Source organism: Balearica regulorum, chromosome W (genome assembly GCF_011004875.1).
Source record: "Balearica regulorum gibbericeps isolate bBalReg1 chromosome W, bBalReg1.pri, whole genome shotgun sequence".
NCBI classification, from domain to species: domain Eukaryota; kingdom Metazoa; phylum Chordata; class Aves; order Gruiformes; family Gruidae; genus Balearica; species Balearica regulorum.
Window position 1 is genome coordinate 23,777,680 of NC_046219.1, and position 16,289 is coordinate 23,793,968.

Consider the following 16,289-nt stretch of genomic DNA (forward strand, 5'->3'; position numbering starts at 1 on the left):
CTTGGCAAATCCCCATTCAATATGGACAGGGTCGGTGGGGTGAATGGGACCAAGAGCTTGATGGGCGGTCGCTTCAAACACTAGCAATCGCAATGCTTCTTCGTGGGGTTCAGTCCATTCCCACTGAGCCCCTTTTCGTAATAAGTCATACAAGGGTCTTGTGATAATTGAAAAATCAGGAATATGCCTTCTCCAAAACACAAGTAATCCTAGTACATGCTGCAAATCCCTTCTTGACTGTGGCATTTTGATCTGATCTAACAAGGAAAGGGTGTCCAGTGGAATGCATGTCATTCCTCCTTTCCACCAGATTCCTAAAAACTTTACTTCACTCGAGGGTGTTTGTATCTTCTCCGGTGGAATTTTCAACCCCAAACTTTCTAAGTGGGAAATTATATTATCCTGAGTTATCCGAACTTTCTCTATGTCATCCCCTCCCACAAGAATGTCGTCGATATATTGGTAAATTCTGACCTCCTCCTCTGTCTGAATTACCTCTAGCTCCTGCGCTAACGCGTGGTGGGCTAGAGTGGGGGAATGCTTATATCCCTGTGGGAGTCAGGTGAAAGTGAATTGTTGGCCTTCCCACGTAAAAGCAAAGCAATCTTGGTCCTCAGGCTGCAGGGGAACCATAAAAAACATGTCCTTAACATCCACTGTCGCCATGACCGGGTGGGCTCGTTCCTGGATTGTAGCTATAAGCTCGGCAATATTCAGTACCGCTGCTGTCAACGGACCGGTATTTGCGTTGAGCCTGCGATAATCTATGGTTAATCTCCACGTGCCGTTAGGTTTTCTTACTGGCCACACTGGAGAGTTAAAAGGAGAGTGGGTCGGAATCACAATACCTTGTCCTTTTAAGTCTTCTAATACGGGCATTATTCCCTCTCTGACCCCCAAAGGTATCGGATAAGGCTTAACATTTGTAAGCTTCGAAGGGGGAAGTAGTGGTGCAGCTTGTAGCAGCCGAATATCTACAGTGGGGGAGCCAAATGACCATTGTCTCCCTTTATTATCAATCCAGGTCTTCCCTTTCAGAACATCAAGTCCCAAGAGGTTGAATGGAAGCTCTCCCACTACCATAGCCACTGTAATGGCACTATCTTCTCCCGGCAGCTGCAGGCTGACCAGTGCCAATGCCTGTGATTGAACATTGCCAAATGCATCTGCCACAAGCAGTGTTTGCTTGGAGGACGTAACTCCACAATTAGCAGCATCTTTCATTTTAATAGCTGAAATTTGAGCACCAGTATCTATCAAAAACGTGACCAGAACTTGTTTTGGTCCTACAAGGCCTGTAATTAGCGAATCACCCCGGTCATTCTCAGTGAGCTGTCTGATATGTATCCAACCTTCACCCCTCTGCTCACCACTGAAGGGCGAAGGATCTAGTTTCCCGCCAGGTTTTGGGAGGTGTTTATTTCTGATAAATCAGTCAAGGAGGGCACACTGGGAGTGGTATCCTCAAAATCTCCTTCTCCATTTGCTGATCTAGTGGGCCATCCTGTTACCAACTTTTCTAATTTGTGTCTTGGCAATCCGTCCATTAAGTCACACGGGATCCCCTTCTATTGTCCTTCCACCCACAGCCTATTGTGTTTGTTCAGGACGTCTCTCCCTCCCGGTGGTCTGGTGAGAGGTACTCTCCTGTCATTCCCGGGGTGTGGAACTATTTTTACTTCTGCTCGCCTCAAGCCCCTGGAGTCCATTTTGGCAGTTGAAAGGGCCATACTTGCGCCCATAATTGATCAGTTCTTGAGCCAACTCCCCCCAGGTCCACATTTTCCTGTCCAAGGGTCGGCGGTGCAACTCTGTCGCCTTGGGGCATCGCTTGTATTTTCCCCTGTAATTGTATACCAATCAGTTTCAAGGAATTGGGGAGTCCCCTTATAAGGGGAGTCATTCATTCGGGATTGTGTTGTGTTTGTGTGGCAAGGTTTTGGTAGCGGGGGAGGGTGCTACAGGGGTAGCTTCTGTGAGGAGCTGCTAGAAGCTTCCCCTGTGTCTGACAGAGCCAATGCCAGCCAGCTCCAAGACGGACCCGCCGCTGGCCAAGGCCAAGCCAATCAGCACCTCTGTCACAGCACCTCTGTCACAGCCCACCACAGGGATCTACTGGCATCATCATCGGGGACTCCTGTCTAGGCTCCAACTTTCGATCATACATCATCTGCAGACAAGCTGCCTTCTGCACACTCTCTACTAATTGATCCACAGTCCCCATAATCACAAGAGGGTCCCCCCTCTCCAGGGGGTTCAAGCCACCTGCCCAATAAGCTGCCCGTTGGGTCAAAGACCAGGGGGCACGGTGGTTCCCAGTAGTTAAAAACACTCCTGGTCCCCAATACCCTTCCGCCTCTTTTTCACTTAACAGAATCTGGTCCCCCCCAGACAGTGACACTCTCCACACATACTCCATTTCTGATTCCTTAGGGGTTCGGCCAAATTCCTTCTTTAGTTTCATCAACTCGACAAGCAGTATAAGGGACTTCCTTGGTTGTAACTTGGGGGGACTGGTCCTGCTCATCATCATAAATGTACTCGGTTTTGACCAAGGGTCGCAACGAAAGTGGCTCTAATTTCCCTACTCTCTCTTTCGCTGCCTGCAGGTCTTTAAAGGGGTAGCCAATTTCTGATCTTGGGGGAATTTCCTCGCAGGTAGTATCCTCAAGGAGCTGCTCCTTAAGGGCAGTCTGCAAATGTTTTGCTTGATCCTTTTCCGCCTTAAGTTGTTCTTTTTTTCTGAAGGGACCGGGTAAGGCTTTGAAGGGATTCGATAGTTAGGGACTCCGCAGTACAGCAACGATCTCTAGCCTCTACTGCGGCGGCTAAGCTAGCTCCAAGAATGGCACAAATAATCGCTTTGCCTTTTCCTGCTCTTAGTCTCACATCTTTGTGCAAGGCGCCCATTCGGTCAACCATGCTCTGCAAATTATGCCAATTTCCCTGAGCCCAGTCCACCCCGGGCACAGAGGGTCGCGCTCTATGTTTCTCCAGAAAATCAAATAAAACTTCCCTTCCCAAAGGAACGGTTCTATCATCACTCATTTTGTTTAAAGCGGGGAAGCGGTCGTTTCAGGAAGGCAGCACGCAAGTTTCAAACAGAATCACAAGCCCGCCCCCCTTACGTTCCTGAGAGGTCTCACATATTTGGGAAACAATACGGCACTCTCGTCTCAAGGGATCCTGTCCGTGATGCCAATTTAATGTCCCGATCCAATGTCGGGGAGGTTTCGATATGATCCCGAGAGCGAGATTAAGACACAAACGAGGTCAAATGCTGTATACCTGAAACAGCTTTTATTATGAAAAAGTAAACAATAGTATTAGGGCAGAGTAGAAAAGAAAGGCAGAAACCATGTGAGACTTTGGGATAGAATCACAAGAATAGTCACCACCACAGATCCATAGCGTCTCAGGGGTCCAAATCTCTCGTTCTGCGGGGGTGGGCGAATGCGCGCGCCCCCTCATTTTAGCAGTTCTTTTTTATATCGGCAGTGGTTTTCACGACAACGGCACGTACGACACGGCTCCACGTTCCTGTCCATGCACACACACTTCTTGCAGTTCCAGCCCCGTTCTTCACGCGACTGTCACCTGACTCAGCAGTGCATGACCCCGCAGGGTGTTTTTCGCAAGTTGAAAGTCTCTGCTACCCTGCAACCGTCCTTATTGCACTCAGCAGCCAGAGAGGTTTTCTGCTTGAGCATGCGATCTTTGAGACAAATGTTCTTACAGTCCAGTCTCTCACACTGGTCCTGCCCGGAGTGGCCCAAGAGCTACCAAATGAACTATTTCCTGTTTAATTTGTTCAAAGGATTGTCATTGCTCAGGGTCCCATTTCAAAATGTTCTTCTTCTGGGTTACGTGATAGAGAGGGCTTACTATCTGTAATTTCGGATATGCATTTGCCAGAAACCCTCAACACCTAAGAAAGCCTGTGTTTCCTTTTGTTGCTTGGTGGTGACATGGCTGCTGTTTTGCTGATCACATCCATTGGAATCTGACGATGCCCATCTTGCCATTTTATTCCTAAAAACTGGATTTCCTGTGCAGGCCCCTTCACCTTACTTGGTTTTATGGTGAAGCCAGCCTGCAGCAGGATTTGGATTACTTTCTTCCCTTTCTCAGAAACTTCCTCTGCTGAGTTGCCCCATACAATGATGTCCTCAATGTATTGCAGGTGCTCTGGGGCTTCACCCTTTTCCAGTGCAGTCTGGATCAGTCCATGGCAAATGGTGGGGCTGTGTTTCCACCCCTGGGGCAGTCAATTCCAGGTGTACTGGATGCCCCTCCAAGTGAAGGCAAACTGTGGCCTGCACTCTGCTGCCAAAGGGATCGAGAAAAACACATTTGTGGCGTACCATTTGGCTGCCTTTGACTCCAGTTCATATTGAAGTTCCAGCATGTCTGGCACGGCAGTACTCATGGGCAGTGTGTCTTTCTTCAGGCCACGATAGACTACCGTCAGCCTCCACTCTCCATTGGACTTCCGCACTGGCCATATGGGACTGTTAAAGGGTGAACAAGTTCTGCTGATCACTCCCTGACCCTCCAGTTGATGAATTAGCTCGTGGATGGGAACCAGGGAGTCTCTGTTGGTGCGGTATTGCCGCCAGTGCACAGTTGTGGTAGCAATCGGCACCTGTTGCTCTTCAACCCTCAGCAACCCTACAACAGAAGGGTCCTCCGAGAGACTGGGCAAACTAGACAATGGTTCAATTTCCTCCGATTCCAAGGCAGCTATTCCAAAAGCCCACCGGTAGCCTTTTGGGTCTTTGAAATACCCTCTCCGGAGGTAGTCTATGCCAAGAATACACAGAGCATCTAGGCCAGTCACAATGGGATGCTTTTGCCACTCATTCCCACTTAGCTTCACTTCAACCTCCAGTACAGTTAGCTGTTGGGATCCCACCGTTACACCAGAAATAGAGATGGGTTCCACCCCTTCATAGCTCGATGGCATTAGGGTACACTGTGTACCGGTGTTCACTACAGCCTTATACTCTTGAGCGTGTGACATGCCAGGCCATTGGATCCACACAGTCCAAAAAACCTGGTTGTTCCTTTCCTCCACCTGGCTGGAGGCAGGGCTCTTCTAATCCTGCTCATTGTATTCGTTACTCACTTCTTGTAAAAATGACTTAGAAGTCCCTTCAAGAGGATCATAAGTATGATCAGGCCTTCCACTTGCTCTAGGGAACTGCCCACTGGAAACAGGAGTGGCAGTTTTCCTGGAAGAATCCCTTTTTATGACTGCTTTGCTTTGCAACTCATGTACTTGTGCCTCTAGGGTTGAACTAGCTTTTCCATCCCACTTCCTCATGTCCTCTCTGTGGTCACGCAGGTAAAACCACAGCGTGCCTTGTGGTGTGTACCCTCTATATCCTCTCTCCTGAGCAGAGGAATGCTTACTCTTAATAGCTGAGATACTGGTCCGTACAGGTGGGGAGTAGGACATATCCTCTCTGAATTGCTGGAACTCCCGGGACAGTTTCTCCACAGCCGAGATAAGGGAGGAAGAGAGACTTTCTTTGTATTGCCAGAGTCAGCCAGTCATTTTATCCACTGTTGGTGCTTCTTCATCTTCCCAGTCCATCACTGCTAATGAGTTGGCATATCATGATGGTGCACTCCATACAAACTTGCACCACATCAGTCGTGTGCACTGGAGTTCATCAGAACACGTGAGTAACTGCGCGTTGTCCAGGTCATAATAAACCATCTCCTGCACAGCTAATTCCCTCAGGTACTGGATACCTCGTTCCATGGTGGTCTACTTGCCTGGTTGACATACAACATCTTCACCGAAGGGATACCTTTCCCTCACACTTGACAGGAGTCGCCTCCAGAGGCTGAGGGCCTGTGCCTTCTTCCCAATCACCTTTTTGATGCCCCCTTCCCTAGACAGGGATCCCAGCCGCTTGGCCTCCCTGCCCTCTAATTCCAGGCTACTGGCCCCGTTATCCCAGCATCGGAGCAGCCAGGTGATAATGCGCTCGCCTCGACAATGGCTGAAATCTTTTCTCATATCTCACAGCTCACCCAGGGACAGGGATCAGGTGATTACCTCTGGTTCTAGCTCTTCCTCCTTTTCTTGTGATGACCCAGGTTCATCATCCTCCTTCACTAAGTGAACTGATTTCTTTGTGTATTTCTTTTTGTGTATAAGAGCAACTGATACAAACACGGGTTAGTCTTTTGGTACAGCCGCAGTTCCTGTCCCTGGGGTTGGAGTGGCTGTGGTGTCTGTTGCCAGGCTTGGAGTGGCCACGGTGCTTGTTGCAAGGGTTGGAGTAGCCTCAGTGACTGTTATTTTGTCATCAGATGTAGAGACCTTTGAGGGTACTGAATAGTGCTGAACAGAGCTTGGTAGGCATGGGCCAGGCCCCAGCACATTGCAGTGATTTGTGTCTCTCTGGAACTGCCAGGGTGACAGCATACTTTTTCCAAACATTCTACTAGCTTTTCAGGATTCTGCATTTGTTCAGGGGTAAATTTCCAAACCACTGAGGGTGCCCACCGCCCTAGACATTTGCCCATGCTACCCCCCACACCCTGCCACTCATAAATATCCAGCCTCAGGGCAGATCGCTGGGTGATATTTTTAAATAGTTTAACCCCGAACAAGACCTGAAACACATTCAGGAGACCTAGCAATAGAAGCATGCTGGTCTGAACATCCCAAGGGTATTCAAAATTCTCAAGAGCTGTTGTAAGAGCTGTTCTAACTAGCCTGAAGGAGAAAGGGAAGGTGAAGGTGTTCCCCTCTGTGTCCCCCATAGATTGGTTCTCTGCAGAAAAAAGGTAGAGAGTGTGATTCCTAATAATTCCCAGGAGATAGCACCCAAGGTACAGAGGAGTCAGCAACACTGAATATGCAGACCAAATCATTCTCATGGCCAATAATGTAAGGACTTACATGACACGATCATGCGAACAAATTATACAACATTGTATCCAGCAACTATTAAACTAATATAATGTACGCTTAAAACTAACTTGTTTTAGTATGCTCTGGTCAGATCTGTCATTAGGACTGTTGTGATAAAGACAATTTAATAGGACAAAAAAAAAAAAAAGGAAGGTAATAATAATAGTAATAATAATAATAGAATATACATAACAAATGATGAACAGCACAATTTCTCGCCACCCGAAGTCCATGCTCCACAAGATCCCAAGCTGACCCACCACCCGGCCCACCTCCCAGTTATTTATGAAACATGACGTCGTATGGTATGGAATATCCCTTTGGTCACTTTGAGTCAGCTGTCCTGGCTGTGTGCCCTCCCAGCTTCGTGGGCACCCCCCACCTTCTTGTTGGCAGGGCAGCATGAGAAGCTGAAAAGTCCTTGACTGCTTGGCAACAACTAAAAACATCAGTGTGTTGTCAACATTATTCTCATCCTAAATCCCAAACATAGCACTATACCAGCTGGTAGAAAGAAAATTAACTCTATCCCTGCCAAAACCAGGACAGGACTTTAACCTCTATTTAAATAAAGGCTTTGATTGTGATTATATTTGTTCAATTAGCACTTTCTGATCGAGTAGTTCTGGTCACATAATGCTCTTCCGAGCATTTTTTTACTAATTACATTTTAGCCATGGTTGTGCACCGTAGAACTTAAAACAGTGTTTGTTTTATACCTTTAAACTCTCTCTAAAAGTTTATATCTCCCATGGGCCAAAGTACTTACAGCAAATGAAGGCATTTTCTGATACTAAGGTATATGACCTGAGCTATAGGTCATTCTACTATGTTAAAGTAGTTGCCCACTGAAAAGATTGCATTAGCACTGATTACATCCTCTCCAGAGTGTTTTTAAAAAAATGGCTGACTTCATGTATATTTCCAAGTATTTGTAGTTTTGATTTTCAGAGATTTCTTGTGGGTTTTGTATTTAGTTTGGGGGGGGGGGGTTTGTTTGGGTTTGGTTTTTTCAGTTTCAAGATATATGTTTTCCATTTACATATTTTAAAATTACTATTACTGTTTAAAAACATGTTGAGTTTTCTGCTGTCAGAAATGACCATACAGGAACTGATGTGTTTTTTACAAACATCTGACTTACTTACTTATTCTGATGTTATTCTGGTATTCTGTTATTCTCACACCACAGAAGCTATACCAGGGTGAGGAAGGAATTCCATTTTAGGCTTCTAGGTTTTACAAAGCTCACTGAGAACAGAATGTCTTCCTGTAAATCCTCCTCAGTGTCTTTAGCTCCTTTAATTAGTATAAAAGACCTATTGATAATTTTTTATTACAGTTGCTAAACCCAATTCACAAGTGTAACTTTGGAAATCTAAAGACCTATCTTTTCCCAGCCTCATACATTAATACATTAATTACATTTCTTTCCATGGTGCTTAGAGCACCATGCCAGGTGACATGGTTTAGCCCCAGTCAGCAGCTGAGCACCATGCCACCGCTTGCTCACCCCTCCCCCGGCAGGATGGGGAGGAGAACAGAAAAACAAAGGCAAAGCCTCCTGGTGGGTTGGGATAAGGACAGTTTACTGGCACTGGCAAGGGAGAGGGAAACAATCAACAACAATACTGATAACAGATATTCACAATGGGTGATAACAGAAAGCAATTTACCCATCCCCCCACCGACCAGACTGGACCCTCAGCCCCTCCTGGAGCCAGGCCAAACCCACCCCTCCCCAACTAGCCCCCTTTTATGGTGAGCATGATGTCACATGGTATGGAATAGCCCCCTGGCCAGCTTGGCTCACCTGTCCTGCCTCCTTGTGAAATTAACTCTATCCTAGCCAGAACCAGGACACGAGGTTAAGATTGCTTGAGTTAACAGCACTCAGCCGGAGACATTGTGGCCATTTATACCTGTAAAAGTGAATGCAAGGTGGGTGATGGGTGAACACATGACCAAATCAAAATGGTAGTATTTGATATCATTCTGCATTACCTTTTTTATACCTCTCAGGAAAAGTCATTACACAAAGCTGCAAAAAATCCATATCTAGTCTGACACAACTTGCGGATGTTCCTTACACCACATCTCCAGGTCTATAGCTAAGGCTAAAGACTATGGCTCAGGATTTAACAACGGAGAATGTACCAGAAAATCCCAGGTTTTCTTGTAACTGGGAAAGGGATCACTTGGGTCTAGATCACTAGTCTAAGTTAAACAAAGTTATCACCAGCTGTGGGATACAATAACTCCATAGCTTATAGAATCTGATTTTTTCAGGGTATCAGTGGTTAGAGATATTGAATGGATACTTCATTATCTATATATTTATAGCATTATTTTGCTACCTGTAGATCTATTTGGTATTTCAGCTTTGAAACATTTTCATCCATCACATTATTACAAAATGACTAAACAGTGGGTGGTTATAAGAGATCACTATTGGACGAAGCTTACAGATTGCTTTTATTACCATCCTATTCTGCATACTGGGAGGGGTTGACCCTGCCTGGAGGCCAGGTGCCCACCAGAGCCGCTCTATCACTCCCCCTCCTTAACTAGACAGGGGAGAGAAGATATAACAACAAGCCCGCCCCCCCTTACGTTCCTGAGAGGTCTCACATATTTGGGAAACAATACGGCACTCTCGTCTCAAGGGATCCTGTCCGTGACGCCAATTTAATGTCCCGATCCAATGTCGGGGAGGTTTCGATACGATCCCGAGAGCGAGCTTAAGACACAAACGAGGTCAAATGCCGTATACCGGAAACAGTTTTTATTATGAAAAAAAAGTAAAAAAAGTAAAGGTAACCGATAAGAGCAATAGGATAGAGCAGAAAAGAAAGGCAGAAAACCAAGCAAGACTCCGGGATAGAATCACAAGAATAGTCACCGCCACGGATCTACAGTGTCTTGCGGGGGGGGGGTGTCCAAATCTCTCGTTCTGCAACGGCAGGCGAAGGCGCACAACCCCTCATCCCTTTTATATCGGTGGCGTGTGTTGGATTTGCGTGGCAAGGTTTTGGTAGCAGAGGGGCTACAGGGGTGGCTTCTGTGAGAAGCTGCTAGAAGCTTCCCCTGTGTCTGACAGAGCCAATGCCAGCCGGCTCCAAGACAGACCCGCTGCTGGCCAAGGCCAAGCCAATCAGCGCCTCTGTGATAACATATTTAAGAAGAAAAAAAGATAGCTAGAGAGAGCTTTTGCAGCCGGAGAGAGGAGTGAGAAGATGTAAGAACATCTGCAGACACCAAGGTCAGTGAAGAAGGAGGGGGAGGAGGTGCTCCAGGCACCGGAGCGGAGATCCCGCTGCAGCCCGTGGTGAAGACCATGGTGAAGCAGGCTGTCCCCCTGCAGCAGCCCATGGAGGGAGGATGAGGGGGTGTAGAGATTCCACCTGCAGCCCGTGGAGGACCCCACGCAGGAGCAGGTGGAGGCACCTGAAGGAGGCTGTGACCCCGTGGGAAGCCCAGGCTGAAGCAAGGTCCTGGCAGGACCTGTGGACCCGTGGAGAGAGGAGCCCATGCCAGAGCAGGTTTGCTGGCAGGACTTGTGACACCGTGGCGGACCCCATGCTGGAGCAGTCTGCTCCTGAAGGTCTGCACCCCATGGAAGAGACCACGTTTGAGCAGTTCGTGAAGGACTGTCTCCCATGGGAGGGACTCCATGCTGGAGCAGGGGAACGATGAGAGGAGTCCTCCCCCTGAGGATGAAGAAGCGGCAGAAACACCATGCGATGAACTGACCGTAACCCCCATTCCCCGTCCCCCCGTGCCGCTGAGGGGGGCGGAGGTTGAAGCCGGGAGTGAAGTTGAGCCTGGGAAGATGGGAGGGGTGGGGGGAGGTGTTTTAAGATTTGTTTTTATTTCTCATTCCTCTGCTCTGTTTTGCTTGGTAATAAATTAGATAAATTCCCTCTCTAAGTTCAGTCTGTTTTGCTCGTGACGATAATTAGTGAATGATCTCTCCCTGTCCTTATCCCGACCCACAAGCGTTTCGTTATACTTTTTTTCCCCCGTCTAGTGAACGAGGGGAGTGATAGAGCGGCTCTGGTGGGTACCTGGGCCCCAGCCAGGGTCAACCCACCACAGTGGCGGTTTTCACGACAATGGCACATACGACACGGCTCCGTGTTCCTGCACATGCACACACACTTCTTGCAGTTCCAGCCCTGTTCGTCACGTGACTGTCCTCTGACTCAGTGGCGCATGACCCCGCAGGGCGTTTTGCATGACCCCACAGGGCGTTTTTCCCAGGTTGAAAGTCTCTGTGACCCTGTAATCGTCCTTATCGTACTCAGCAGCCAGAGGGAGGATTTTCCCGCTTGAGCAAGCGATCTTTGAGACAAATGTTCTTACAGTCCAGTCTCTCACACTTGCCACCTCCCATAAGCTGAGTGATGCCCGACCAGTCTCTGAGCAATGCCTACTTTGGAAAAACACACACTCCACACCCCCATGCCCCCTCGCAGTTTGATTGCTGAGCACTATGTTATATGGTATGGAATATCTCTTTAGTCAGTTTGGGTCAGCTTTCCCATCTGTGTCCCCTCCCAACCTCTTGCCCACCTCTAGCCTACTCACTGGGGAGGGGCAGAGTAAGAAACAGAGAAGGCTTTAATGCTATGTAAACCCTATTCAGCAATAGCTAAAACATTGGCGCGTTAACACTGTTTTAGTCGCAAATCAAAAGCACAGCACCATACGGGCTGCTATGAAGAATATTAACTCCATCTCAGCCAGAGCCAATACAGGGAGGTAGTGATAAGAACAAGCCTGGTCAGTCACACTAATTGATGGGCTATCAAGAAACTGCAGGCAAACTGGGACTTTGCAACTGATAAGGATACAAACCTGAGAGTCCAGGATGTTGCAGGGGGGATTGGTGGAACTATGCCAACTGATGAGGGAATGTGCAGGGGAAGGGAATTGGGGAGGAACAAGGCAGGTAGAGGGTAGACAAAAAGGGATATAAAAAGGGCGGGACATATGGATGTTGTTTACCTGGACTTTAGTAAAGGCTTTGACACTGTTTCCCACAGCATTCTCCTGGAGAAATTGGTTGCTCATGACTTGGATGGGCATACACTTCACTGGGTAAAAAAACTGGCTGGATGGCCAGACCCAAAGAGTTGTGGTGAATGGAGTTAAATCCAGTTGGTGGCTGGTGTCCCGTCCCACTCGGTGGGTTAGGGTGAGGTTAACTTTTTAATTCCCCGTGCGGTAATCAGGAGTAACGATAATTACTCTAGAGGTTCAAACAATTCACAAATTTACTTAAAACTCAGCAGAACTACAAAAGATAGAGGCTTGGCAAAAGTTAAAACAGTACTTAAAACTTAGCAGAACTATGAAAGGTAATGGCTTAGCAAAACTTGCGACGATATTATCTTAATGTGCCGAAAATGAAGTTAGAGACAAAGAGAGTGATAGAGAGGAAAAGAAAGAGAGAAAGAAAGAGAGAGAAAAGATATCACCACCCTTGGATCCAGCAATGTTCTCTGCTTGTAGTTGTAGTCCTCAGGTGACAGGTGCACACCGAAAACTTGTGTTTGCCTTTTTTATAACCCAACATGCTCCACATAGGTGGGGGTCTGTCATCACTGAGCAGGCACAGTATGTACTCAGGGTTGTGGGGGTCTTGGGGGTCTCGCTGTCCCCCCCCTTCAGGGTTGACTGAGTGATGGCCTTTCACAGGCATGCACGCACAGGACACAGATGGTCTTTTGTCTACATGTTTCAGGAATAGGGGAATGTGCTTACAAGACAGTATCCTGCCTCTGCAGGTTCTGTCCTTGGCCGAGATGGATGTCTGCCACATTCCCTCATTATCAGTTTATCCCTGCTTGGGTCAAGACAGATGTTTACAACATTTGCTTGCTATCAGAGCCTTACAGCCGGTCACAAGTGGTGTTCCCCAGGGCTCAGTACTGGGGCCAGTTCTCTTTAATATCTTTATCAATGATCTGGATGAGGGGATCAAGTGCGCCCTCAGTAAGTTTGCAGGTGACACCAAGTTGGGTGGAAGTGTTTATCTACTTGAGGGTAGGAAGGTGCTACAGAGGGATCTGGACAGGCTGGATCAATGGGCCAAGGCCAACTGTATGAGATTCAACAAGGCTAAGTGCTGAGTCCTGCACTTGGGTCACAACAACCCCATGCAATGTTACAGGCTTGGGGAAGAGTAGCTGGAAAGCTGCCCAGTTGTCACGTAAAGGGTGTGATTCTGATGTGTGGCTGAAGGAGGCCCTCCCATTGAGGCACAAGGTTCAGAAAGGACCCCCTTGCTTTCTAAACTCCTTCTCTCAGAGGAGCCTAGGTGTGGCTAGGACCAGTCTTAATCCCAGACTTGGTCAATGGTTTATGTCTAAAGGATTATGTGTGTAGCCACATATAAGAGTCAATGTTTGCCTGTCAGAGCCCCTTAAAGGACTTTCACTGACTCAGTTTTGCAAAGTTGAAACAGATAGAAAGTTTATTAAAGTGACAGATATGAAGAGTTCAAAACTGCTGTTGATAAATGCACTTACTGCAGTAGCACTAATATATGCCAGTGTGTTGGGTTTGTGTGGCAAGGTTTTGGTAGCGGGTGGGGGCATGGGCTATAGGGGTGGCTCCTGTGAGGAGCTTCTAGAAGCTTCCACAGTGTCTGACAGAGCCAATGCCAGCCGGCTCCAAGATGGGCCCACCCCTGGCCAAGGCCAAGCCAATCAGCGCCTCTGTGATAACATATTTAAGAAAGGAGAAGTTTTTTTGGAGCTGGAGGGGGAAGTGTGAAGATGTAACACCAAGGTCAGTGCAGGAGGAGGGGGAGGAGGTGCTCCAGGTGCCGGAGCAGAGATCCCCCTGCAGCCCGTGGTGAAAACCATGGTGAAGCAGGCTGTCCCCCTGCAGCAGCCCATGGAGGAAGGATGAGGGGGTGTAGAGATTCCACCTGCAGCCTGGGGAGACCCCATGCTGGAGCAGGTGGAGGCACCTGAAGGAGGCTGTGGCCCCGTGGGAAGCCCACGCTGGAGCAAGCACCTGGCAGGACCTGTGGACCCATGGAGAGGGGAGCCCACGCCAGGGCAGGTTTTGCTGGCAGGGCTTGTGACCCCGTGGGAGATCCATGCTGGAACAGTTTTCTCTTAAAGGTCCGCACCTCATGGAAGAGACCATGCCGGAGCAGTTCGGGAAGGACTGTAGCCGGTGGGAGAGACTCCATGCTGGAGCAGGGGAACGATGAGAGGAGTCCTCCCCCTGAGGACAAAGAAGCGGCAGAAACAACGTGCGCTACACTGACCGCAACCCCCATTCCCCCCCCACCCTGTGCCGCTGAGGGGGGAGGAGGTTGAAGCAGGGAATGAAGTTGAGCCCGGGAAGGTGGGAGGGGTGGGGGGAGGGGTTTTAAGGCTTGATGTTATTTTTTTTTTTTCATTGCTCTATTCTGTTTAGTAATAAATTAGATGAATCCCTTTTTCTAAGTTCAGTTTGTTTTGCTTGTGATGATAATTAGTGAGCTCTCCCTGTCCTTATCTCAACCCAAGCCTTTTATTATACTTCTCCTCCCCATCATGCTGGGGGAGGGGTGAGCGAGCGGCCATGTGGTACCTTGCTGCCGGCTGGGCCTAAACCACGTCAGCCAGCAAAATGCTGTCCTGGGTATTCTTCACCAAAAGGTGAAGTCGCAATGCTTACCAAGAAGGCATCCCTATCTTGGGTGGAGGAGAAGGAGCACAGCCCGTCGATTGCCTCTTCAGTGTCTTCAATTTCTTCTCTCCCCCCACGGGGGTAACTTCCTCAATATCCTTTATACCCAGTCTTAACTGTCCCCTCTCTGGGGTGACGTTTAACATGATTTGGGTGGAGAGTCGAGTACTATAGTCATATATGTTTAGCATGTACTCCTTTTAGCCCATTAGCATCTTTAGGGGTGTTGACTTTAATATTCATTTCATGGATAATGAAGCAAAAGGTCTTACTCCAGGCACCGTGGCCTTCAAGATTCTGTGTAGAAACCATCTATCTGCTTATTCTGCATTCTCTAGCCAAAACAGGGCCGTCTTGCCACCTTAAGACTCCCTCCTTCGGTTGCTTCTCATATCAACCTTGTGGATCTCCATCCACAATGTTTGCAGAAGAGATAAGAGGACACCAGTGCTTTTAACCTCTTATGTTCAATTCTCATACCAGTGGAAAAGGACCTGGGTGTATTGGTTGACAGCTGGCTGAATATGAACCAGCAGTGTGCCCAGGTGGCCAAGAAGGCCAACACCATTGTTGTCCGAAAAGCAGATTCGTTGCCCGGTGTGCAATAAGTCAATTCTCACACACACAGGAGACATAATGCTTTTTATTCAGGCCTGGGTGCTTGGTGGATTTCCCACAAATCAAGCACACCTAATGCCAGTTCTCTTGTCATATTTATACACAAAAGTTACAAATTAGTACACTCCCCGTTACAATGATCGGTTCAGATTTCTTCGCCTAGTATGCAAACTAGAACGCATGCTCAGTTCTTTTCTCCGCCTTTATCTTTTGAGTAGGTGGTATAATTTGGGTAGGGGGCTCATGGGTCGGTGGTCGCGGATACCCCTGCCCAAATTACCTTTCCCCTAGTTTCTCAGTACCTCTGGCACTTCCAAATGGTTCTTCAGGGTCTGCTGATCAGACTAACGATTTATCAGTTATGCTTCTACCTCTTGACAATCACGTCTTAACTGATACATTGTTTGGATAAATATTAACTTACACAGGGGTAGGACTATACAATAGTGGTCCTTAGCAGTACCTAGCAACTATCTGCAAAACTATCTGTAACATTCTTAACTACAGAATCATGATTAACTTTTAAATTCGATGCAAGATATCACCATCATGGCTTGTATCAGAAATAGTGTGGCCAGCAGGACTAGGGAAGTGATTGTCCCCATGTACTCGGCACTGGTGAGGCGACACCTCAAATACTGGGTTCAGTTTTGGGCCCTTCACTACAAGAAAGATATTGAGGTGCTGGAACGTGTCCAGAGAAGGGCAACGAAGCTGGTCAAGGGACTGGAGAACAAGTCTTATGAGGAGCAGCTGAGGGAACTGGGGGTTGTTTAGCCTGGAGAAAAGGAGGCTGAGGGGAGACCTTATCGCTCTCTACAACTACCTGAAAGGAGGTTGTAGCAAGGTGGGTGTTGGTCTCTACTCCTGTAACCGTAGGATAGGGGCCGTGAAACAGAAACTATAGAATCAGGTTGAGATCATTAGTTTGTAACCAAGGTAATACGTAATGAAGCTAACTGACCATGGCAAGGTACAATGCTGCTATGTTCCATGTACAGTCCCTACCAAACTGAACAATAGGCTTGGAGATATTAATCTT

The 16,289-nt window shown here is 47.8% G+C and overlaps 1 long non-coding RNA gene and 1 pseudogene across 1 annotated transcript in view; one reads left to right on the forward strand and one right to left on the reverse strand.

Annotated features, from left to right (window-relative positions):
* The window catches only part of LOC142599226 (uncharacterized), a 1,086,559-nt gene that overhangs the window by 725,541 nt on the left and 344,729 nt on the right, over positions 1-16,289 (forward strand). The gene's annotated exons all lie outside the window — the stretch shown is intronic.
* On the reverse strand, positions 1,569-3,048 carry LOC142599319 (uncharacterized; annotated as a pseudogene).